This window comes from Ailuropoda melanoleuca, chromosome 20 (assembly GCF_002007445.2).
Source record: "Ailuropoda melanoleuca isolate Jingjing chromosome 20, ASM200744v2, whole genome shotgun sequence".
Classification (NCBI taxonomy): domain Eukaryota; kingdom Metazoa; phylum Chordata; class Mammalia; order Carnivora; family Ursidae; genus Ailuropoda; species Ailuropoda melanoleuca.
Window position 1 is genome coordinate 12,061,125 of NC_048237.1, and position 12,031 is coordinate 12,073,155.

At 44.7% G+C, this 12,031-nt stretch overlaps 1 long non-coding RNA gene across 1 annotated transcript in view; it reads right to left on the reverse strand.

Annotated features, from left to right (window-relative positions):
• Nucleotides 1-4,416: 4,416 nt before the first annotated feature.
• LOC117797216 overlaps nucleotides 4,417-12,031 on the reverse strand; it is an 80,520-nt gene continuing 72,905 nt past the window's right edge. The window contains exons 3-5 of the long non-coding RNA XR_004622132.1: nucleotides 5,816-5,906; nucleotides 5,092-5,181; nucleotides 4,417-4,513 (exon numbers count right to left, since the gene is read on the reverse strand). This is a non-coding gene — a long non-coding RNA (uncharacterized LOC117797216). The remainder of the gene's footprint in view (nucleotides 4,514-5,091; nucleotides 5,182-5,815; nucleotides 5,907-12,031) is intronic.

The window sequence follows — 12,031 nt, forward strand, 5'->3', positions numbered from 1 at the left end:
ATTAGGACACTGAGACTGAGCAAGCTGCCAAGACCAGAAGCTACTAGGTGTCACAGCCAAGGTGTGAATGCAGTTGAGGCTTATCCCAGAATCTGACCTTTGATTGCGAAGCTCATAGAAGTGGAAACACAGCAACCTACGTAACTTCCAGTGTCTATTGAAATAAGTGGCACCAGGGCTCCTGGGTGGCTCAGTCATTAAGCGTCTGCCTTTGGCTCAGGGCGTGATCCCGGCATTCTGGGATCGAGCCCCACATCAGGCTCCTCCGCTGGGAGCCTGCTTCTTCCTCTCCCACTCCCCCTGCCTGTGTTCCCTCTCTCGCTGCCTGTCTCTCTCTCTTTCTCAAATAAATAAATACAATCTTTAAAAAAAAAATTTAAAAAAAAAAGAAATAAGTGGCACCATCTTAGGGAAGATTTCCCTGAAGCGCAGCCTTGAGAAAGGGATCTGGGTGCCCACGATCCACTGAGGGCAGGCTCTCCCGGAGCAAGCTGCAAGCTAGCCAGGGAAGCAGGAGAGGGAGAGAGAAGATGCTGGGCAAGGATTGGTCTCAGAAAACACACAGCCTGGCCTGATCCACAAGACTCCAGAAGATACATCATACAGCAGAATTGTCCCCCCTTGAGGCAAAGAGGCCAGCCTATTGTACCCCCTCAAATCATTCAGCCACCGGCCATGGGGGTCAAGCAGTGGAAACTTCCATGCATCTCCAAATGAGGTGACTCCCAGGGAGGCACAGACATAAGCGCTTGGCTACAGCACTTGTGGCATCTGGAGGCTGCCTACACCAGCAGGTAAGGGGAGTCTGGGTGGGGCACCGATAGCATCGACTATAGTCGCCCAGTCCATTTTGGCAGAGTCAGCAAATAAGGCCTCTGTGATGTATTTAGCGTACACTTCCACTTGAGCTGAAAGTGGAATTTCATCCATCACGTAACACTGAAGTTATGGCCTGACCACCACCAAACTTAGGGCACCGACAAGGTACACATCACTCTCTAGGAAGACAGTCCCCCTACACTCAGCAAATACCATTATTCTGCAATTCAAAATCCAACCTGGCTTCCACTGCCTGTTCCAAATTACCAAGAGGGGAATTTCTAAGCTTGATATGACCAGTTTCCAGAGCACCTTTCCAGGCTCATTTTCCACACCGTCCCTTCAGATCCTCTCTGTTGCAGTGTCCATTTGGAGACTTCTTCTCAATTAACCTGCACCTTCATTAATGCGGTTGCCTGAAATTGGAATGCCTTCTTTCACCCCCTCCTCCGCCTGGTGAAATTTTAGTTAAGGACTTTCTGTTGTGAGACTCAGAAACCCACTCAAACTAACAAGTAAAGTGGGATTTATGTAAGGAATCTGGATCCTTCAAGAAGAATGGAAAGGAGAGAAGAATGGAAAGGCTTTCAGAAAGAAATTACTAATGGGAGATGGAAAGTCAGCTCTCTCCTGAGATGTGGTCCTCTTGTTAGAGCAAAAGCCTTTGAAGGTGGCTTCTTGGTTAAGGCCAACCTTTCTAATATCCTCTTCACACAGAAGTGGTCCTCCAACAGCCATATACAAGCCCCATGACCAGCTCCCACCCCAAGGTCACAGGTACTGGACCAGGAAGAGACACTTGGTACCCTCTGGGGCAATTAGAATTTGGAAGTAAGACTAAAAGTTAGATTCTAACTCAGTCTGGCCTGCTGTCTTGATCAAGGAAGATATAAAACTGGAAGTCATGGGATGGCCATCTTGTACCTGCAAGGTAGACCAATTAGCAGAGAAGGCCAGTCTGCAAACAGGAAAGGATGATAAAGCCAAAATGCAGTGAGAAATGGCCAGGTCCTGACAGCCTTTCAGTTTCTAGCTCCAATCTCTTCCCGAGATGGAGTTACATCTCTGTCCTTGGATTCTTTGACATCCCCGCAGCCTGGCTCCTCATGATAAAGGCTTTTTCAGTTTAACAAGCTCAACTGGAATTCAGGAACTTGCAACCAAAGACTCCTCAACAACACACCCATCCCTTACTCATCTCTGTGTGTCTGTTTCATTTGTCCCTTCCTTTCCCTCTACCTTCCTATGCTTTTTTCCCCTCTCTTTTCTTCCCTTTCCTTCTCCTCCTCTTCCTCCTTCTCCTCTTCATTCTTCTGAAACATCCAAAATACAGTATGGAAGCCTTGCAGTCAGATTTTAGTGCTGCTCCGTCTATATCCCTATCACACATTGCTTGCATCTCTGATGACCTCGTCATTTTCCATTCTATTAAATCTGATTTATACAGAGGACCCTATATCAAAACCTTCTTGATGGCATCGTAGATACATCATAGGCACTAAAAACATTCACTTTAATCTGATTTATGTACATGAATATGGGTAGGTAATATTTGCAATTTGATTTCTGATGGGTAGTTCAAGAAATAATATGCGTTTGGGGATGGAGCATCTTCCCAAAATATCATTTTCTTCTGTATTTCCAATTATTCTGTCCTCTCTGATCCATAGAACTTTGTATATATTTATTAAATAATCATCACATTGAGTCCTCCCAATTTATTTAAATATCTACTGCCATAACTGGACTATGAGCTCTCTGAGGGCAGGGGCTATGTCCTTTTTTAGCTTTCTATCTCTAACCTAGTACAAGCCTGATGCAAAGTAAATGTCTACTTGACACTGTTTGTTTGAATTGAATCCAAATCCATGGAGATCTGAGCTAAGGACGTCTCACCTACTGGCAGTCATTTACCTGCTCTTCTGAGTCCTCTTTAAGACCGAGTGTGGTAAAATTTTTCTTGGAAACCACAATTTTGGCAAGACTACAACCTTCCCTCTCTGAAGGAGCTTGCTTTGTTTATTACAAGAGAAAAGCATGATAAATAATTTTGCCCATAAGAAACATGTTTCCTCTTTTTGACAATTTTGACAGCCTATTGCTTAAGTCTGAAAAAGGAGCCCAGAAATAATTTACAGGGGAAACATGGCTCAGGTGTCTTCCCCAGATGCTATTGGTATCTTGAGACTATCCAGAAAGGTAATTTACACACATGTATGCATACGCAACAAAATTTAAGTGTGCTTTGTGTTTCCACAGGGTGTCCAAATACTAACATTTGCCATCTGTCCTGCTAAGACGGCTGTTTCTTTCTTTTTTTTTTCTTTCCTGTTTTTATTATTTTTTTTATGATTTTTTATTATATTATGTTAGCCACTATACAGTACATCCCCGGTTTCCGATGTAAAGTTCGATGATTCATTAGTTGCGTATAACACCCAGTGCACCATGCAATACGTGCCCTCCTTACTACCCATCACCGGCCTATCCCATTCCCCCACCCCCCTCCCCTCTGAGGCTCTCAGTTTGTTTCTCATATTCCATAGTCTCTCATGTTCCGTTCCCCCTTCTGATTACTCCCCCCTTTCTTTATCCCTTTCTTCCCCTACCGATCGTCCTAGTTCTTATGTTCCATAGATGAGAGAAATCATATGATATTTGTCTTTCTCTGCTTGACTTATTTCACTTAGCATTATCTCCTCCAGTGCTCAGATGGCTGTTTCTAATGTCTGCCCCAAACTCTAGGTTTGCCTTTGTTTATTACTCATTTATAGAATCCGAGCACATGCTAGGCACATGGGATGCAATGATGGAAAGCTGCCCTCTGCTCTCAAAAAGGAAGTGTAGACCATTAAAAAAAATTGCACAATAATGCAGTAAAATAAAACTACCATGTGCTAAAATAAATCTTACAACAAGACATAATAGGAGCGTAGGAGAAGGACCCATTTAGTCAGGGTAGGCAGGAAAAGGAGAGTTCATATAGGAATCAAATCTGGAGATCATCCACAGAGAATAAAATAATGCAACCCAAGGAGACACCAACATTAAAGGATAAATCGGGGAATCTATGGGGAGACTGAGGAGGAGCAGTCAGAAATGTAGGAGGAGAGAGATGCCTGGGTGGCTCAGTCGCTTAAGCATCTGCCTTTGGCTCAGGTCATGATCCCAGAGTCCTGGGATCGAGTCCTGCATTGGGCTCCTTGCTCAGCGAGCAGCCTGCTTCTCCCTCTGCCTGCTGCTCTCCTGCTTGTGCTCTCCCTCTCTGACAAATAAATAAATAAAATATTTTTTAAAAAAAGAAATGTAGGAGGAGAATTAAGAGAAAGTAAAGCCATGAAAAGCAAGGGAAAAGAAAGAACATGGAAGTTCAACGGCACTAAAGAATCACCTACAATGAGCACACAAAGTCACTTTGGAATTTGGCGTTTTAGAAATCATGCTGATCTCTTTTTTTTTAAGATTTATTTATTTATTTATTTATTTGAGAGAGAGAGAGAGAGTGGCAGGGAGGGACAAAGAGTCTTAAGCAGACTCTGTGCTGAGCACAGAGCCCGACATGGGGCTCAATCTCACAAACCTGAGATCATGACCCGAGCCGAACCCAAGAGTTGGTGACTCAACTGACTGCACCAGCCAGGCGCCCCACGATGATCTTTAAATATGTTGTTCTCTTAAGTATCTGCACAGAAACCTGCCAAAAACATGTAATTTCACCTGGAAGTATAGCCAGCAGCATCAATATCACTTGTTAGAAATGCAGAAACCCAGGCCCACCCAGGAGATGAACGTGTACTTTAAAGTTTGTGAAGCAACCACACCCTTCCCTAGAAAAGTGGCAGTTTAGGATGAATGATGAGTTTGGTGATTTGCAAGGAAATGGGTTCACGAGGTTTCAAATTAAAAAATCAACTTGACAGGGCGCCTGGGTGGCACAGCGGTTAAGCGTCTGCCTTCGGCTCAGGGCGTGATCCCGGCGTTATGGGATCGAGCCCCACATCAGGCTCCTCCGCTATGAGCCTGCTTCTTCCTCTCCCACTCCCCCTGCTTGTGTTCCCTCTCTCACTGGCTGTCTCTATCTCTGTTGAATGAATACAAATAAAAATAAAAAATCTTAAAAAAAAAATCAACCTGACAGCTCTACATAACAAAAAGTAATATATACAGAGAATTCTTCTCTATAACCTTCATTTAAATATTGTGAATTATATTGAAGATATTATTACTCCCATTTTACTGATCATGAAACAGGAGCATGAAGAGGTTAAATACCTTGTCAATGACCACAGTGATAATAAAAAGCAGATCCTGGACTTGAACCCAGGTCTTCAGATTTGCTGGCAGGGAGGAGGATTCTGTTCACTGAAAAGAATAAGAAGTCTGAAATGGATCTGAATGAATTCTCATTTAAGGCAATTCAATGTCCTTTGCTATAATTCTGGGTTTGCCAAGTAGCCTTCTGATGACTGGTCTGGCTTACTTTGAATTCTAATTCTGAGAGGGGGTGCCCTGGAACAAGAAGAGATGACAGGGGAAAAGACAAAAATCTTGCTAACATTATCACTCATAATTTCTTTTCTGGAAAAAAAATGCTTCAAGTGAGCTGATAAACTGAGTTTCTGAACGATCAAAGCTTAGAGTCTGCCATAAGCTATGTAAACTTTACAGTGAGGTACATGCCACAGCAAAGGGTTAGGGAGGAAGTCCATTAGGAATGGGCAAGGCTGGGAATCCACCTGGCTGTAGCGTTGGCTTCCTCAAGATGACCAACTTTTTCCACAGTGTCTAAACAAGTTGGGTCTGATCTGGGCAAGCTACACAGCAGGGAGAGCTCAGTGGTAGAGCATTTGGCTGGGCCAGCACTACTACCCAAGAGGTTTAATTTGGTGGGTGAAGGGTGGCAGTAGATGCTTCTGGGTTGATATAATCATTTCTTCTCATCAGTCATGTGGACAAATCATGATTCTATGGAGGTCAATCTAGTTTGAAAGAGTACCTGGCCACTGGTGGTAGCCTCTTCTTGGGTTCTTGAGTTGGCAAGAGTTCGGTAGGGCTCTAACCAAGGTCTTGGGTTCAGGGCCAGGCGTCTAATAGGAGACAGAATAAATTTAAGAAATCAAGAAAAACAACCAGCAATACATCATGGTGGCTAAGGGCGTGGACTTGGGAACAGCTAGACATGATTTCAGGTCCCAGAACTTCATCTTACTGTGTGACCATGGGAAAGTCACTTAACCTCTCTGTAAGCCTCAAGTGTAAGACCAGATTAACAGTAATAACTACCTCACAAAGTTGTGGCAAAAATTAAATGACAACAGATTATATAACATACTTAACATAGTGTTATAACTCAGAGCAAACATTCAAAACCAGGTGTCATCATCGTCATCTGGGCTGGGCATTCCCAGTAGAGCTGAGGGTAAAGGCCTCCATGGGTGGATGCCTGGGTGGGATATGCCCTCAGGAACACCAGAAATACACAGACAAGAAGACTGCACCTGCTAATGGAAATGGGGCTTTGGATATAGTACCAGGCCTAGATTGAGGTGGGTTCAGCCCTGGTCTGAGCTGAACTGGTAGTGTCTGAAGGGTTGGACATAAGGAACCTTGGAAAGAAATTTATCCCTGAGTCCCAGCTCTAGCTGCTAGGCAGTTAGCTCTTTTCCCTTTGTAACAATGATAAAAGCTTTAATAAAGAAATGCCTCAAAACTCTTGACTAAAACTATTTTCTATCATTCTAGTCAGCCTTGTCTTTCTCGATCCTCCTCTCGCTCCACCTCCTCCAATCTGAAAAAATACTGACAAGTTATTGGAAATACCTTATAATTTATTCTGTGATGGAATGATTTCCCTAGAATATAAACGAAGGGAAAGGCCTTTAGGTGATGTTAACTCAAGCTGGTAGGAGAGCAGATACAAATATTCCCTCTAGCACTTCGGCAAATTGGAGAAGATCACTCAGGACTTCCTGAAAAGATTAATACGGAAGATTTCCTGGTGGGCTTTGTTATACTTTTGGAGGTGAGGAAAACTATTTCCAGGGCTCCCAAAAGAAGCCCGTTGTGACCCAAGACAGCTAGTTAACCACCTGCTAGCAGCAGGCAAATAAAACCTCTGCATTGCGTGACTTCATCTTCACACCCTCACGGGCGGCCGGGGCCGAATTCCCACAGATCTGCCGTCTGTCTCCCGGGCCCAGGTCTGGGCTCTCATTCCACACGCCACAGAACTGCAAATGATTCTTAGTCAGTAGGGAAATGATGAATTCTTGTTTTTCTCTCGACTCTGTAGTGTACAGATCCTCCCGGCTCCGCAGAATTACCCCATCCTTCCTATTTTCTGTTCTGAGGTCAAAGTTTAGCCCTAGGACCAGCCTACCCACCCCTTCGTTCTACTGTAAGGGTATTTTGGTGAAATGCTAGAAGTCAGAGGTCAGAACCACTAACACTGTCAAGGATGCCTTTTCTAGCCTGAGAGCGGCTTAACAGGGTTTGGGGCAGGCTGGCAAGAGAGTCTGCAATGACTCGGCCTCTGTTTCCCTGGCTCACAAGATGAATAGGTTTTATTTAATGAGCATAAATGATACCAAAATGTTTGCTAAATTGAAAAAATAAATAAAATAAGACTTAGACGTAAGGACGCAGAGGACATAGGTAAAGACAGGAGCAAGGAAGATCAGTAAGACTCTTCTTCCAGCTACAACCCTCAGGTTAGGTGATGACCACAACCTATCCCATCCCACCCACCTCCAAAAAAATCCACCCTGCCGTTTTCTTAAAAGAATTGCTGGAAATGTTAGCCTATTTTCACGATGCCAACTGAGAATGCTTCCTTTTTCTCTTTTCATGTGTCTGTCATAAGAAAATAAAATAAAAATAACCCCCTCCATTTAGGCCACTTCATGCTGCTTCCTTCTATAAGTCCTAAATCTCTTTTGGAGTTGAGCTATGTTTTCCCTTTAGGGAGATGTCATTTTGCTGAAGACAGGAAGCGACAGTTTAAGGCCTGGAAACCTCCCAGACCATCAGGAAATCCTGGGGGCCTGGGCATTAGTCTCTTTGAAAGTTGATTCCCCTAAAATAATAAGAAGGCAGCAGAGGACCTCTCTGAACCCCAGCTCCCCAGGGCCAGTGATTTGTAGCCATTAACAGGGTTAAAACTCTTCCTGATGAAGCCCTTTGTTTGTTCTCTCAAATGTCAAACAGTTATGAGAGCAGGAAACCCAAGGTCAGCTCCCACTTGGAGCAAGCCTAGGAACTGACGCACTCCTCTGGGGGGGGCCACAGCATATATTTTCATTTACACTTGACCTGGTCTTCCTCTATTCCCACAGATTTTCCTTATTTTCTTTCCCTTCTACTATCCCAAAGGGGGAGAGAACTCAAGGTTTCAATACTTTGGCATCTAAAAAAAAGAAAAAAACTCCGAAGACCACAGACCCTTGGCATCCCTCCAGTTGCTACAGATTGAGGTGATCATGGTCAGTGTCAGAGCATGAGGGCTACTTGCAAGAGGTCAGTCCTCAACAGGCATGAAGAAATGCCTGTTAAATGGCAGAGGGACACATGCAGAGACCATGTTAAATAAATTCCAAGTTCTAAAAGCCAAGCCTTACATGGGCAAGATTATGCTCTTTCAAATTAAAACAATACTAGTAAATAACCTGGCACTATTTTCCACCAAGGTCTTGAAAACAATGGTATTATCTATGTCTCTAGATAAAAGTTTCAGCCCCTAAATTTTTTTTTATTGAAGGCCTGCTCTGTGCAAAGGCTGTGATGCAGTGCCAGTTCCTCCACCTGTGAGCCCCAAATCCTGGGCTTGATGTGTTCAGGGGGTTGAAGGAGAGCATGTGACCTCATAGAGATGCACATTCAGGGTACTTACTTAGAACTTGTAGAATTTCAGAGCTACAGGGTACTTCAGAAGAGATGAAAGTCCATGGGATAAAGTGACTTGGTCGAGATTAGTCACACTACTCCAAAGCCAGGACTAAAATTCAGGTCTCCTAAGGTCCATTCTAGGGCTCTTTGACTTATATTTACCTCTTTAGGTTAGCAAAGTCTTGCCAACACAAGAATCACAAGGAAGAAGAGAAAAACTTTGGCAGCTGGAAGCGGTAGTACAGATGGCCCTGGAAATGTTACAACCAGGGCTTGCTGGTAGAGAAAACTGCCTATAGCCATTGCTCAAGTCCCCAAGAAAAGGCTGGGAAAAAACCAATATCAAAAGGGCCTGTCTGGGGCACCTGGCTGGCTCAGTCAGTAAAGCACGCAACTCTTGATCTCAGGGTTGTGAGCTCAAGCCCCGTGGTGGGTGTAGAGATTACTTGAAAATAAAATCTTTGCAAGAGAAGAAGAAGGAGGGCCTGTCCGACCTGTCTGCAGGGGATCCAAAATGGCAACATAGGAAGATCCCAAACTCACCTCCTCCCATAGACACACCTAATCTACAGCTACCTATGAATCATTTCCCTCTGAAAAAGACCTGAAAACTAGATAAACTGTTCTCCACAACAGAGGATACAAGGACCACACTGATATGGTAACAGAGGCAGAAATAGTCTTGCAAAACACCCCACCCCCAGTACGGTGACACACAGTAAGGAAAGATCATACCAGAAAGGCTCTTCTCCCAAAACAGCAAGAAGCAGCTACCCCACAGTGGGCAACCCAGGCCCTGGGATCTGCACCAGAGAGATGGACTTCCAGAATATCTGGCTTGGAAAACTACAGGTCTGATATCTGGGGGTCCCAAAGAGCCATAGGAAACTGAGCCCTTGGAGGGCTCATAGGGCAAGAGTTAGTTGAGATGCTCCTCCAAGACAGAGGTGCCAGCAGGCACCATTGTTGCATTCTCCATTATAGCCTGCTAGCACCGACAAACAAGCTCAGACATAGCACCCTTTGGCCACCTTGCTGAGATGGCTGGGGGGCAAGTGTCCTGGCACTTGCTTGAGGCTGGAGAGCACAGGCAGTTGCAATGCTCCCCTGCTCCCTGGCTGAAGCAGATGAGCACAAAAAGTCATGGAGCTCTCAGGCTCCCTAGCTAAAATTGGAGAGCATGGACCGTTGCAAAACTTCCCTGCCCCCGCCCCCCAAGCTGGGGCTGGTGATTGTGAGCAGTCAGGGCATTCTCTTGCTGCCAGTCTAAAGCTGGCACACACACACACACACACACACACACAGACAAGGCACTCTCACTGTACTGCTGAACCCCACAACCACGCAGTCAAAACATTTTCCTGATGTGCTTCCGAAGCCAGCAAGTGAAGCCCCAACACTCTCCAGCTGCCTCACTAAAGCCAAGCACGCATGCGCAATCCACAGAGAAGATGCCCCTTGGCATCGAAAGGGGCTACTGTTCTAGAGCTCCGTGGAACTGTAACAATCAGAAAGACAGTTCTGTTATATAGTTATACACATGGTTATGGAGTGTACTCCAGGATACAGTTATATACACAAAGGCATTATACGTACAGCCGACTGAAACACAGCCCCAGACTTCCTATGAAAAAGGCCTATTTTCTTAGCCTGGCTCTTTTTAGCCCATGGGACAGGCCTCAGATTTCCCACACATCTAGAGGCTAAGTAGGTGCTCCCAGGGAATATAAACAAGGGATACCATCCTCAAACACCCTGTTGGCCTCCCTATAGCTCAGTCAGACTTCTCAGAAAGGTGCTACACTCCTCTGGAGTGCCAATTATTGCAACTGTTGCCCACGGGACACCTCCAGATCTCCTGGTCTGGAGGTCAGCAGGATTTATGACTGTGACCTCACCAGACTATATATTTGCATACTTTATTTTTCTTATATTTGTGTACTTTAAAAGCTGCTGCCTGAGAGTCTGTCTTTCAATCACCCTGAAACTAGGTGATACATGAGATTCCTCCTTTGGATCACTGACAGGTCTTGGCACACCCTCAACAATGGGGGCATATCAAGAATAAATCAGGTAGGTTAGACAATTACAAAGGTTTGAGAGAAACCAAGAGCTAGGGCCAGACTGAACAAGCAGGATCATCACCCACACAGGGCCATTCCTTCAAGACAGAGAGAGGTTGCTGGTCTTGACTAATATACAGAAACACATACAGGGAGTCAAGCAAAATGAGGAAATAGAAAAATATGTTCCAAACAAAAGAACAAGACAAAGCCTCAGAAAAAGACCTGAATGATACAGAGATGAGTAACCTACCTGATGACAATTCAAAATAATGTTCATAAAGATGTTCACTGAACTAGGGAGAAAAATCAATGAATACAGTGAGAACAGCAACAAAGAGATAGAAAACAGACGTCACAGAGCTGAAGAATACAATAACGAAACTGAAAAATATATTAGTTGGGTTCAACAGCCGACTGGATGAAGTAGAAAAAATGGAACAGTGAGCTGAAGACAGCAATAGAGCTCACCCAGACAGCACAGCAAAAACAAAGAATTTTTTTGAGTGAAGGTTACTAAGGGACCTCTGAGACAACATTAAGTGGAATAATACTCATACTATAGAGGTCCCAGAAGAGGAAGAAAGAGAGAAAGAGAAGAAAACTTATTTGGAGAAAGGGCTGAAAACTTCCCTGACCTAGTGAAGAAGACATCTAAGTCCAGGAAACCCAAAGAGATCCAAATAAAATGAACCCAAAGACAGCCACACCAAGACACATTATATTTAAAATGTCAAAAGATAAAGAGAGAGTCTCAAAAGCAGCAAGAGAAAAACAAATTGTTACATACAAGGGAAACCTCATAAGGCTATCAGCAGATTTCTCAGCAGAAACTTTGCAGGCCAGAGGAAAGTAGCGCGATATATTCAAAGTGCTGAAAGGAAAAAACTTCCAACCAAGAATACTCTTTAAAAAAAACAAAGGGGGGGGCGGGATTAAGATGGTGGAGGAGTAGGGGACCCCTTTTTCAGCCGGTCCCCTGAGTTGAGCTGGATAGGTACCAGACCAGCAGGAACATCCACGGAATCAGCCTGAGACGCAGGAAGATACATCTGGATCTCTACAAATGAACATCTCCAGCGCTGAGTATCGAGGTACGAAGCGGGGAGCCGTGAAACCGCGCACAGATATCGGAAGCTAAACAGAAGGGGGAGGGAGCCGCCGTGTCAGGGCGCCGGGAAGCGGTAGCCACCTGCAAGGGGGAGTGGACAGACCGCGGACCCGCACGCTTGAGACAGCAGGCTGAGAAGGGAGCTCCGGGAGCG